The sequence below is a fragment of the Panulirus ornatus genome, chromosome 9 (assembly GCF_036320965.1).
Source record: "Panulirus ornatus isolate Po-2019 chromosome 9, ASM3632096v1, whole genome shotgun sequence".
NCBI classification, from domain to species: Eukaryota; Metazoa; Arthropoda; class Malacostraca; order Decapoda; family Palinuridae; genus Panulirus; species Panulirus ornatus.
Genome location: NC_092232.1, coordinates 37085218 through 37100659, shown reverse-complemented (window position 1 = coordinate 37100659; position 15442 = coordinate 37085218).

The following is a 15442-nucleotide window of genomic DNA, read 5'->3' as shown; positions in this document are numbered from 1 at the left end:
TATATATATATATATATATATATATATATATATATATATATATATATACACACATATATATATATATATATATATATATATATATATATATATATATATATATATATATATATATATATATATATATATAATGTGAAGACATAATCGAGGATTATGCTATGTCAGTAAATAAGTATACTCCCTCATGATATCATGGGTTGAGGTATATCCCGGACCGGAGTCAGGTATGATCGCGAGGGTCAGGTACGTCAGCGGGTCACGAGCACAGGCGGGGTCACGGCAGGTGGCACCCTCAGGCTCAACACTCATGACACTTTCTCTTTCACGACTCCATGGAGGTCTGACTGACTGGCTGCCTGCCCAGCTGGGTGACTGTCTGGAGGTCTGACTGGCTCCCTGCCTGCCCAGCTGGGTGACTGTCTGGGGATCTGACTGACTGGCTGCCTGCCCAGCTGGGTGACTGTCTGGGGGTCTGACTGGCTCCCTGCCCAGCTGGGTGACTGTCTGGGGGTCTGACTGGCTCCCTGCCTGCCCAGCTGGGTGACTGTCTGGGGGTCTGACTGGCTCCCTGCCACCTGGGTGACTGTCTAGGGATATGACTGGCTCCCTGCCCAGCTGGGTGACTGTCTGGAGGTCTGACTGGCTGCCTGCCCAGCTGAGTGACTGTCTGGGGTTCTGACTGGCTCCCTACCCAGCTGGGTGACTGTCTGGGGGTCTGACTGGCTGCCTACCCAGCTGGGTGACTGTCTGGGGGTCTGACTGGCTGCCTACCCAGCTGGGTGACTGTCTGGGGGTCTGACTGACTGCCTGCCCAGCTGGGTGACTGTCTGGGGGTCTGACTGGCTGCCTGCCCAGCTGGATGACTGTCTGGGGTCTGACTGGCTCCCTGCCCAGCTGCGTGACTGTCTAGGGATATGACTGGCTCCCTGCCCAGCTGGGTGACTGTCTGGGGGTCTGACTGGCTGCCTGTCCAGCTGGGTGACTGTCTGGGCGTCTGACTGGCTGCCTGCCCAGCTGGATGACTGTCTGGGGCTCTGACTGGCTGCCTGCCCAGCTGGGTGACTGTCTGGGGATCTGACTGGCTCCCTACCCAGCTGGGTGACTGTCTGGAGGTCTGACTGGCTGCCTGCCCAGCTGGATGACTGTCTGGGGCTCTGACTGGCTGCCTGCCCAGCTGGATGACTGTCTCGGGATCTGACTGGCTGCCTGCCCAGCTGGATGACTGTCTGGGGGTCTAACTGGCTCCCTGTCCAGCTGGATGACTGTCTGGGGATCTGACTGGCTCCCTGCCTAGCTGGATGACTGTCTGGGGATCTGACTGGCTCCCTACCCAGCTGGGTGACTGTCTGGGGGTCTGACTGGCTGCCTACCCAGCTGGGTGACTGTCTGGGGGTCTGACTGACTGCCTGCCCAGCTGGGTGACTGTCTGGGGGTCTGACTGGCTGCCTGCCCAGCTGGATGACTGTCTGGGGTCTGACTGGCTCCCTGCCACCTGGGTGACTGTCTAGGGATATGACTGGCTCCCTGCCCAGCTGGGTGACTGTCTGGGGGTCTAACTGGCTGCCTGTCCAGCTGGGTGACTGTCTGGGCGTCTGACTGGCTGCCTGCCCAGCTGGATGACTGTCTGGGGCTCTGACTGGCTGCCTGCCCAGCTGGGTGACTGTCTGGGGATCTGACTGGCTCCCTACCCAGCTGGGTGACTGTCTGGAGGTCTGACTGGCTGCCTGCCCAGCTGGATGACTGTCTGGGGCTCTGACTGGCTGCCTGCCCAGCTGGATGACTGTCTCGGGATCTGACTGGCTGCCTGCCCAGCTGGATGACTGTCTGGAGGTCTGACTGGCTGCCTGCCCAGCTGGATGACTGTCTGGGGCTCTGACTGGCTGCCTGCCCAGCTGGATGACTGTCTCGGGATCTGACTGGCTGCCTGCCCAGCTGGATGACTGTCTGGGGGTCTGACTGGCTGCCTGCCCAGCTGGATGACTGTCTGGGGATCTGACTGGCTCCCTGCCCAGCTGGGTGACTGTCTGGGGATGTGTATTGGTATTCATTTTGTGTCTTGTCGTCTCTGCCTGCTTGTATGTAAACCTGTGTCTTTATTGGTGTACCTGTTGTTTTTACCGCTTATTTGTCTGTTTTTGCCTCTGTTGCTCGTCCTCACACAACTCTCCTTGTTCATTCCCTGGGGCCACACACACACACACACACACACACACACACACACACACAAGGGACCAGATCCTCCAGGTTGGTACAAACCTGCAAGTTCCCCTAGCCTTTCATAAGATATGGTGGTCATGGTGGTGGTGATGGTGATGGAGGTGATAGTGGTGGTGAGGTGAGGGGTTGGAGGTTAACCACCCTCCCCCACCACCTTGCCAACACGAGACGGTCTGTCTGGTGGGTTGTGCAGGAGAGGCACGACGTGGTAGACGGAGACCTTCCCTTCCCAGGACCTCACAACGTCTGGCCGGACGCCACGATCTTCCTCCTCCCTGACACTAGCATCTCTCTCTCTCTCTCTCTCTCTCTCTCTCTCTCTCTCTCTCTCTCTCTCTCTCTCTCTCTCTCTCTCTCGGCTCTCAGATGAAGTTCTGACGTCTTGTTCCTCAGTACGTGAGAGAAAATAACGAACACTAGAGACGAAACAATTTGGTTTCATTATACAACAAGAACGCACACTTCTCACCTATTCATACCCTATTTTTTTTTTTCGCTTCTCGTTTAGTATTTCCTCAAGTCTCTCGCTGAGCAATGACTATCACCTTTATCCACGCCTGATGAAGAGAGAAGATGAGACAGAAAATGTAGGGTGCTTGTATAACCAAGAGGAAGGTGAAGTGGCAGAAATGCTAGCTGTGTGTCTGTGTCATCTACTGAGAATCTTTGTCCTGTGGATCAGCTGTGGACAGACGGCAGCGAAGGCGGAGCTAAACATGACCTAACCCTACCCTCACACTGCACCCTACCTGACCCTACCCTCACACTGCACCTTACCTGACCCTACCCTCACACTCCACCCTACCTGATCCTACCCTTACACTGCACCTTACCTGACCCTACCCTCACATTCCACCCTACCTGACCCTACCCTCACACTGCACCCTACCTGACCCTACCCTCACACTGCACCCTACCTGACCCTACCCTCACACTGCATCCTACCTGACCCTACCCTCACATTCCACCCTACCTGACCCTACCCTCACACTCCACCCTACCTGACCCTACCTTTACACTCCACCCTACCTGACCCTAACCTCACACTCCACTCTACCCTACCTGACTTTACCCTCACACTGCACTCTATCTAACCCTATCCTCTCGCTCCACCCTACCTGACACTACCCTCACACTGCAGCCTACCTGACCCTACCCTCACACTCCACCCTACCTGACCCTACCCTCACACTGCATCCTACCTGACCCTACCCTCACACTGCACCCTACCTGACCCTACCCTCACACTGCACCTTACCTGACCCTACCCTCACACTGCACCCTACCTGACCCTACCCTCACACTGCATCCTACCTGACCCTACCCTCACATTCCACCCTACCTGACCCTACCCTCACACTCCACCCTACCTGACCCTACCTTTACACTCCACCCTACCTGACCCTAACCTCACACTCCACTCTACCCTACCTGACCTTACCCTCACACTGCACTCTATCTAACCCTATCCTCTCGCTCCACCCTACCTGACACTACCCTCACACTGCACCCTACCTGACCTTACCCTCACACTCCACCCTACCTGACCCTACCCTCACACTCCACCCTACCTGACCCTACCTCACACCGCATACTATCTGGCCATACCCTCACACTCCACCCTACCTGACCCTACCCTCACATTCCACCCTACCTGACCCTACCCTCACACTCCACCCTACCTGACCCTACCTTTACACTCCACCCTACCTGACCCTAACCTCACACTCCACTCTACCCTACCTGACCTTACCCTCACACTGCACTCTATCTAACCCTATCCTCTCGCTCCACCCTACCTGACACTACCCTCACATTCCACCCTACCTGACTCTACCTACACTCCATTCTATCTGACCCTACCCTCAAACTCCACCCTAGCTGACCTACCCTCACACTCCACCCTACCTGACCCTACCCTTACACTCCGTCCTACCTGACCCTAACCTCACACTGCACCCTACCAAACTCTACCCTTACACTCCACCCTACCTCACCCTACCCTCACACTGACCCTACATGACCCAACCCTCAGATACCGCCCTATCTGACCCTACCCTCACACTCCACCCTACCTGACCCTACCATCACACTCCACCCTACCTGACCCTACCCTCACACTCCACCCTACCTGACCCTACCTTTACACTCCATCCTACCTGACCCTACCTTTATACTCCACCCTACCTGACCCTACCCTCACACTCCACCCTACCTGACCCTACCCTCACACCCCACCCTACCTGACCCTACCTTTACACTCCATCCTACCTGACCCTACCCTCCGACTCCATCCTACCTGACCCTACCCTTACATTCCACCTGACCTGACCCTACCCTCACATTCCACCCGACCTGACCCTACCCTCACACTATACCCTACCAGACCCAACCCTTACACACCTCCCTATCTGACCCTACCCTCACACTCCACCCTACCTGAACCTAACCTCACACTGCACCCTACCTAACCCTGCCCTTACACTCCACCCTACCTGACCCTTCCCTCACTCTGCACCCTACCTGACCATACCCTTATACTCCATCCTAACTTACCTTACCCTCACACTCTATCCTACCTGACCCTACCCTCACATTTCACCCTACCTGACCCTACCCTCACATTCCATCCTACCTGACCCTACCCTCACACTCCACCCTACCTGACCCTAACCTCACACTGCACCCTACCAAACTCTACCCTTACACTCCACCCTACCTCACCCTACCCTCACACTGACCCTACCTGACCCAACCCTCAGATACCGCCCTATCTGACCCTACCCTCACACTCCACCCTATCTGACCCTACCCTCACACTCCACCCTACCTGACCCTACCATCACACTCCACCCTACCTGACCCTACCCTCACACTCCACCCTACCTGACCCTACCTTTACACTCCATCCTACCTGACCCTACCCTTACACTCCACCCTACCTGACCCTACCCTCACACTCCACCCTACCTGACCCTACCCTCACACCCCACCCTACCTGACCCTACCTTTACACTCCATCCTACCTGACCCTACCCTCCGACTCCATCCTACCTGACCCTACCCTTACACTCCACCCGACCTGACCCTACCCTCACATTCCACCCGACCTGTCCCTACCCTCATACTATACGCTACCAGACCCAACCCTCACACACCTCCCTATCCGACCCTACCCTCACACTCCACCCTACCTGACCCTAACCTCACACTGCACCCTACCTAACCCTGCCCTTACACTCCACCCTACCTGACCCTTCCCTCACTCTGCACCCTACCTGACCATACCCTTATACTCCATCCTAACTTACCTTACCCTCACACTCCACCCTACCTGACCCTACCCTCACATTCCATCCTACCTGACCCTACCCTCACACTCCATCCTACCTGACCCTACCCTCATATTCCATTCTACCTGACCCTACCTCACACTCCACCCTACCTGACCCTACTCTCACACTCCATCCTACCTGACCCTACCCTCACACTCCATCCTACCTGACCCTACCCTCACACTCCATCCTACCTGACCCTACCCTCATATTCCATTCTACCTGACCCTACCTCACACTCCACCCTACCTGACCCTACCCTCACATTCCATCCTACCTGACTCTACCCTCACACTGCACCCTACCTGACCCTACCCTCACACTCCATCCTGCATGACCCTACCCTCACACTCCATCCTACCTAACCCTACCTTCATCCTGCATCCTACCTGACCCTACTCACCTACTCCATCCTGCCTGACCCTACCCTCACACTGCACCCTACCTGACCCTACCCTCACCCTGCTTCCTCCCTGACCCTACCCTCACCCTGCATCCTACCTGACCCTACCCTCACCTTACATCCTACCTGACCCTACCCTCACACCCCACCCTACCTGACACAACCTTCACACTCCACCCTACCTGACCCTACCCTCACACTCCACCCTACCTGACCCTACCCTCACCCTGCATCCTACCTGACCCTACCCTCACCTTACATCCTACCTGACCCTACCCTCACACCCCAACCTACCTGACACAACCTTCACACTCCACCCTACCTGACCCTACCCGCACACTCCACCCTACCTGACCCTACCCCTCACACTCCACCCTATCTGACCCTACCCTCACGCACCACCCTCCCTGACCCTACCCTCACACTCCACCCTACCTGACCCTACCCTCACACTCCACCCTACCTGACCCTACCCTCACACTCCACCATACCTGACCCTACCCGCACACTCCACCCTACCTGACCCTACCCTCACACTCCACCCTACCTGACCCTATCCTCACACTGCACCCTAACTAACCCAAACCTCACACTCCACCCTACCTGACCCTCCCCTCACACTGCACCCTACCTGACCCTACCCTCACATTGCACCCTGCCTGACCCTACCCTCACACCCCTACCTACCTGACCCTACCCTCACACCCCACCCTACCTGACCCAACCTTCACACTCCACCCTAACTGATCCTACCCTCACACTGCACCCTATCTGACCCTACCCTCACCTTACATCCTACCTGACCCTACCCTCACACCCCACCCTACCTGACCCTACCCTCACACTGCACCCTACCTGATCCTACCCTCACACTGCACCCTACCTAACCTAACCCTCACACTCCACTCTACCTGACCCTACCCGCACACTCCACCCTACCTGATCATATCATCACAATGCACCCTACCTGACCCTACCCTCAAACTGCACCCTACCCAACCCAATCCTCACACTCCACTCTACCTGACCCTACCCGCACACTCCACCCTACCTGACCCTACCCTCACACTCCACCCTACCTGACCCTACCCGCACACTCCACCCTACCTGACTCTACCCTCACACTCCACCCTACCTGACCCTAACGCACACTCCACCCTACCTGACTCTACCCTCACACTCCACCCTACCTGACCCTAACTCACACTCCACACACTACTATGGTCAAGAAGAAAATGATCATGAGTGAGAGTCATGTTCTCTTGGATAGTTTTCCATGGGGATATGACGAACATGACTCTCCTATCCACTTTCCCTCTTTGCCCATCTAACGTTTCCTTTTCTTCTTCCCTCCTTCTTTCCTCACTTTCCCCTTTCAGTGTGTCTATCTCTCTTTCATTCACTTTGTCTCTCTGTCTGTCTCATACACGCAAGCAGGGGAAGTAAGCACGCTTCTGTTGACCCGTTAGAGTGGCAAAAAAAAAAAAGAAAGAGCTGAAATTATGGAGGTTCGGTTTAGTCCAGACGAGAGAGAGAGAGAGAGAGGCTACATGAGGGGGTTCGACCCGTCACAGGTAAGACAGGTCACGAGGCGTTTGACCTGGTGACCGTGGGAAGATGTGTGTGTGTGTGTGTGTGTGTGTGTGTGTGTGTGTGTGTGTGTGTGTGTGTGTGAGTGTGTAGAGGAGGAGCTGAGGATGTGTGGAGTGAGGGACACTTTACGTGGTGAGGTAAAAGCATATCAGCTGTCGCAGCTCGTGGAAGATCACACGATTCTCTCTCTTGTTCCAAGACTAACAAATGGGTTCCGGTAAAGGATTCAGTGAGGTAGATCCTGCTCCTTATCCAGGAGAAAGTGGTCTATTGCTCATCGGAAATTTATTAAAGGAGAATCTAATCTTACTACCATCCCCTGGCCAACATGGCTCAGATACCTGATTGATACACAAAGGTCGGTACAGCTGCTGAAAGGGTTGAAGGGGACTTACTGTAATCTGAGGATGTGAAAGGGTTATGTGCTACATAAGTCGGTATAAAATGTTGTCAGATGATCCCCTGTAACTTGACGGGGGGGATTATCCCAAGCTTAGAGGATGGAAGAAAAACAAATTGCTCCTTGAGAGATAAGCGGAAACCACTTGTTGTGGGAGAGGACGGAGGGTCGACTTTGCTGGAAGAAAACTGCAGAGGATTGGTTACGTAAGGAACTGAAGGAGAACATCACCCAGAGAACTGAAAGGAGATTCGGTGTTGCGTAAGATACTGGCTGGCCACATATAGCTCAAGATCCGAAGTGAACCAGACCTTACTTAACAAGATGAAGAATCATAGATTCTTCTCGAAAGAGGAAAATGAATGTACATCAACGCATCGTATCAGACAAACTCCTGTTTGCACGAAGGGATGATGTAGGAACACATGGTATCAAATTACTTCGATAAATGTCTGCGAACCATTGCTAATCCAGATCGAATGAATTACGTCAACGAAGTCGCGGTCAGACGGGGTCAAATAAAGGAAAAAAGTAAGGAATTGTTTACTTTAGGAATATAATGACTTCCTTCATTGTTGATTTCCTCACGACCTCTGGAGCGAAAGTAATCCTCGTCATCTTCGCGAAAACCAATGCCCACTGCTGGCTACCGCTCGGTGAAAGTCACTCTTCCATCTTTCTTTGTGAAGCTTCGCGAAAACCAATGCCCACTGCTGGCTACCGCTCGGTGAAAGTCACTCTTCCATCTTTCTTTGTGAAGCTTCGCGAAAACCAATGCCCACTGCTGGCTACCGCTCGGTGAAAGTCACTCTTCCATCTTTCTTTGTGAAGCATTTGTGACAAAGAGCGAGGCCTTCCTCAGGAGAAGGTGATGACCCCACCCCACGCTCTGAGGTCACCTGGACTGAGGGCTGGGATAAAAGTTAGGTCACGGTCACAGGCACGTTCTCCCACATGAAACTTTTACTGCACATGTGGCGAGTCTGCTGCACAGACGTGACGACCCGACACAAAATGGCACAGAACATCAGGACTATGGACATACTGTGACACGACAATATGATTCGGGATAAAATCGCGCAAGAGAAAAACAAATGACCTAATTATCAAAGTCAGGAAAAAGTTATTCTTGAAGGTTAGGTTTCTCTACACCAGTTATTTTCTGAGGGCACGTTGGTTTTGCCAGAGTTTGTGTTGGCCCGCCCCCAGGGAGGTACCGTCCGTTACTGCACGTCCCGTGGCCACAGGAACATCTTCACGCTGCTCAGGGGAACACGTCGCTTCAGGTTGTGAACCGTGAGGAAGGAAGCGCCGCTGACAACACGGTACGTCGGTTCTTGTCTCAACCGTTGCACAGCGTTGCTTCAAACACTGACGTCTTGCACTCAGGACTCCCGAGGTACAGTACCTGCTCCTTCAAGGACTGAGAGAGAGAGAGAGAGAGAGAGAGAGAGAGAGAGAGAGAGAGAGAGAGAGAGAGAGAGAGAGAGAGAGAGAGAGAGCAGGGTGGTCACACCGGCCGCCAGTCATGAGGGGAAAAATGAGGTAAACAAATGGACTGAATTTTCATCATGAGAATCATGTCCGATATCCCCATGATTAAAATGGATCATACTTATGGAGAAGAAAAGATGATACGGATGATATGATTATTAAACATTCTCCCTAGGATGACCAGCAGGAGGAGGAGGAGGAGGAGGAGGAGGAGGAGGAGGAGGAGGAGGAGGAGGAGGAGGAGGAGGAGGAGGAGGAGGAGCAGCAGGCACTGGCTTATCTAGTGGTTCCCGAAGTGGACATTATTGACCCCTTCCACCTGCCAGGGGTCGATGGAACTGTGCAGGGGTCGATAAACGTCTGATGGTCAAACATTTTAACTTCAGAAGTTTGAGTGATGAATCGTATATGAATGAGACAGAAGACGTAGAACAGTCAGTTGATATACAAGGAAGAGACGTAGCTAAGACGCTGTTGGTAAATGAGCGTTACCGGATGGTGGTGGTGTTCGGGCTGGTGTGTTCGGGTCATAAGATTTTTACTATGTGGATAAGAGAGGGATCTGTTTACATATCTTGCCCACAATAAAGCTATTTAATTTGTATGGATATTCACTGATGTTTATGTTACAATTCTTTGTGTATTTAGTGATAGAAGATTCAATGGTATTTCTCGTGGTACAGGAATTAGAGTTAATAACTGAGACGGCATTACTCCAGTCAATACAATGGTCATAGTTTTTAACGTGATTAAACAAGGCATTTGATTCTTGTCCCGTTCTTATACTATATTTATGTTGCTTAAGTCTAACATTAAGATCCTTACCAGTATTATTGTTGATGAAGGCAACATTTGCATTAAAGGATTTAAGCAACATGGGAAGTAATGAAAAACTATTATCAAAAGGGAGAACTAAAAGGTTCTTGGTGTCAAGGAGAGGTTTGGGGTTAACTCTATAAAATAATTTACTTCTAAACTTAAGGGATTTATCAATGAAAGATCTAGGATACTTTAACTTGGATCCAATATCTTCTCAAACTCATCATCAATAAAGTCTGGACTGCAAATACGTAATGCCTTAGAGAACATCGATTGAAATGATGATAATCTAACTCTGTCATGATGAGCTGAGTATTAATGAATATAAGAACGAACATTGGTGGGTTTTCTGTATATACCAAACTTAACTATGTTTCCATCCCTATGGATCATGCAATCTAAAAATGGTAACATACAATTATCTTCAACTTCTACTGTAAAGTTGATGGAAGGTACTAAATTGTTAAGTAAAGGGAGAAATGTTTGTAAGTTTCCATTAGTTGGCCAAACACAAAGAACATCATCTACATACCTAAACCAAATTGCCTTAGAGGGTAAGATATCCCTTAGTAATTTTGTTTCAAAGAATTCCATGTAAAGATTACTTAATACTGGTGAAGGAGGGTTACCCATCGCCATATCAAATTTCTGAGCATAATATTCTCCATTAAACTGAAATACACCGTCTTTTATACATCATTTTATCAGTTCAATAAAAAAACAGGAATTCAAACATATTTATTTTATTTATTTATTTTGCTTTGTCGCTGTCTCCCGCGTTAGTGAGGTAGCGCAAGGAAACAGACGAAAGAAATGGCCCAACCCACCCACATACACATGTATATACATACACATCCACACACGCACATATACATACCTATACATCTCAACGTATACATATATATACACACACAGACATATACATATATACACATGTACATAATTCATACTGTCTGCCTTTATTCATTCCCATCGCCACCCCGCCACACATGCAATAACAACCCCCTCCCCCCTCATGTGTGCGAGGTAGCGCTAGGAAAAAAACAACAAAGGCCACATTCGTTCACACTCAGTCTCTAGCTGTCATGTAATAATGCACCGAAACCACAGCTCCCTTTCCACATCCAGGCCCCACACAACTTTCCATGGTTTACCCTAGACGCTTCACATGCCCTGGTTCGATCCATTGACAGCACGTCGACCCCGGTATACCACATTGTTCCAATTCACTCTATTCCTTGCACGCCTTTCACCGTCCTGCATGTTCAGGCCCCGATCACTCAAAATCTTTTTCACTCCATCTTTCCACCTCCAATTTGGTCTCCCACTTCTCCTCGTTCCCTCCACCTCTGACACATATATCCTCTTGGTCAATCTTTTCTCACTCATTCTCTCCATGTGACTAAACCATTTCAAAGCACCCTCTTCTGCTCTCTCAATATAATATAATCCAAGACATAACCCAAATATTCTAAGAGGTCATCAACTGGAACTTTTGTGAACAGAGATGAAACATCAAAGCTAACCAGTTTGAAATCAAAATCAACACTTATATCATTAAGCTTGTTAACTAAATCTACATTGATCATGATATTAGAATTTGATATCTTACCCACTATGTATGTTGCCAGACCCGAACACCACCATCCGGTAACGCTTGTTTACCAATGGCGTCTTAGCTACGTCTCTTCCTTGTATATCAACTGACTGTTCTACGTCTTCTGTCTAATCCTTGTACCTCACATGACGATGTGATTATTACTTATCGTGTTTCATTTTCCTGTGTTTTGCATATATATATATATATATATATATATATATATATATATATATATATATATATATATATATATATATATATATATATATATATATCCCTGAGGTAAAGGAGAAAGAATTCTACCTCCGTATCCCCCGCGTGTCGTAGAAAGCGACTAAATGGGGTGGGTGGTGAAGGGGGCTGGAAACCCTACCCTTCTTGTAATTCGATTTCTAAAAGAAAACAGTAGAAATAACCATGCAGGGAGTGCTCATCCTCCTCGAAGGCTCAGGCTGGGGGTGTCTCAACACGTTTGGGTGTAACCAAGGTGAGGGAAAAGGAAAGATATGCAATATGTTTGAGGAAAGACACCAGGATTTTCTGGCTCTGAGTGAAACGAAGGTCAACGGGCATTTTTAGATTACATATCAACTGATTGGTGTGTTAAACAGAGACCCTTTGCATGGAAATGTGCTGAGACGGGCAGCTGGAAGGATGTCTGATCATTACCTTGTGAGGGCTAGGATGAAGATTTATTGAGGTTTTCGAAAGAGGAGAAACTGTCGGGGAGAAGAGAGTGGTGAGAGTAAGTGAGCTTGGAAAGGAGAGTTTCAGTGTACAATGGCAAATGGTAGTGAGTGGTGGGATGAAGAAGTAAAGTTGCTGGTGAAGGAGAAAGCAGAAGCGTTTGATCGTTACAGGGAAGAAGTGCAAATGATTGGGAGATGTATAAGAGAACGGGGCAGGAGGTCAAGAGGAAGGTTGAGAAAGAGGGCAAATGAGAGTTAGGGTGAGAGTTACCATTAAACTTTAAGGCAAATAAAGAAATGTTCTAGAAGGAGGTAAATAATGTGCCAGGCAAGAGAACAAATGTGAACATCGGTGAAGAGGGCAAAAGGGGAAGCCATATCAGGTAGTGATGAAGTGAGGAAGAGATGGAGAGAGTATTTTGAATGTTTTATCAAATACACAAAGAATTATAACATGAATATTAGTGAAGGTCTACACAAACTTGATAGCTTTGTCGTAGGCAATGTTTGCAAACCGTTTCCTTTCCTGTCGACACAAAAGTATATGACAAACATAATGCTAGACCCGAAAACCACCAGCCAATAACACTTGTTTACCAACGGAGTCTTAGCTACGTCTCTTCCTTATATATCAACACACTCACTGTTCTACGTCTTCCACCTCATTCTTGTATCTCCCCTGACGATGTGATCATCACACAAAAGTGCACTTGGGAGCTTATAGTGTTTCATTTACCTTGCGGTTATCAGCAAACACACACATACACACACACACACACACACACACACTCACACACACACACACACACACACACACACACACACACACACACACACACACACACTCACACACACACACACCACACACACACACACACACACCAGGGAGCAGTTATGTAGACACATCTCAAAAAACCTGATTAGGAAATGGCATATTACAATGTCACGCTGAGGTACATCAGTCATGGTGATGATAATGATCATTATTATTATGATCAATGTAGGCGCTTATGATGGTAAAAGAAACGTGATGGTGTTCGATTACAATTATTCTTATTATCATTGTTATTATTCATGGGTCATGGTGATAATAATGTATTCGTAATAACCAGGAACACAACAGATTGTACAACACTAAACATAAAACTGCAACATGAAGTTGGAGGACTATATGGTAACCAACAGATCATTTCTCCAAACATGTGTAAAGATGTGAAAATACAACCAAACCCCCAGATGCACGACCAAGAGGTGTACACCCTCCCACCACGACGCCCTCTGGTGACCAAGAGGTGTACATCCTCCCACCACGACGCCCTCTGGTGACCAAGAGGTGTACATCCTCCCAGCACGACGCCCTCTGGTGACCAAGAGGTGTACACCCTCCTAGCACGACGCCCTCTGGTGACCAAGAGGTGTACATCCTCCCAGCACGACGCCCTCTGGTGACCAAGAGGTGTACACCCTCCCACCACGACGCCCTCTGGTGACCAAGAGGTGTACACCCTCCCACCACGACGCCCTCTGGTGACCATGAGGTGTACATCCTCCCACCACGACGCCCTCTGGTGACCATGAGGTGTACACCCTCCCACCACGACGCCCTCTGGTGACCAAGAGGTGTACACCCTCCTAGCACGACGCCCTCTGGTGACCAAGAGGTGTACATCCTCCCAGCACGACGCCCTCTGGTGACCAAGAGGTGTACATCCTCCCAGCACGACGCCCTCTGGTGACCAAGAGGTGTACATCCTCCCAGCACGACGCCCTCTGGTGACCATGAGGTGTAGGTAACCATGAGGTGTAGGTAACCATGAGGTGTAGGTAACCATGAGTTGTAGGTAACCATGAGGTGTAGGTAACCATGAGGTGTAGGTAACCATGAGGTGTAGGTAACCATGAGGTGTAGGTAACCATGAGTTGTAGGTAACCATGAGGTGTAGGTAACCATGAGGTGTAGGTAACCATGAGGTGTAGGTAACCATGAGGTGTAGGTAACCATGAGGTGTAGGTAACCATGAGGTGTAGGTAACCATGAGGTGTAGGTAACCATGAGGTGTAGGTAACCATGAGGTGTAGGTAACCATGAGGTGTGGGTAACCATGAGGTGTAGGTAACCATGAGGTGTAGGTAACCATGAGGTGTAGGTAACCATGAGGTGTAGGTAACCATGAGGTGTAGGTAACCATGAGGTGTAGGTAACCATGAGGTGTAGGTAACCATGAGGTGTAGGTAACCATGAGGTGTAGGTAACCATGAGGTGTAGGTAACCATGAGGTGTAGGTAACCATGAGGTGTAGGTAACCATGAGGTGTAGGTAACCATGAGGTGTAGGTAACCATGAGGTGTAGGTAACCATGAGGTGTGGGTAACCATGAGGTGTAGGTAACCATGAGGTGTAGGTAACCATGAGGTGTAGGTAACCATGAGGTGTAGGTAACCATGAGGTGTAGGTAACCATGAGGTGTAGGTAACCATGAGGTGTAGGTAACCATGAGGTGTAGGTAACCATGAGGTGTAGGTAACCATGAGTTGTATAACCCCAACACGATGCCAGCATGACCCCCCCCCCCCCACACCCCGTGGGACCACGATGTTTTTCACGTTTTTTTGAAGAATTCTGTGGAAGCGATCGTGACGGGGCGTGTGGGTGGGTGAGGGTCAGCAATGGGGGGAGAGGGAGAGAGAGAGAGAGAGAGAGAGAGAGAGAGAGAGAGAGAGAGAGAGAGAGAGAGAGAGAGAGAGAGAGAGAGAGAGATATTGCCTCATCATGCATATAATAATCTCTCTCTCTCTCTCTCTCTCTCTCTCTCTCTCTCTCTCTCTCTCTCTCTCTCTCTCTCTCTCTCTCTGGCGTGTTCCTCGCGAGTCAGCAACATGAGAGAGTGTACC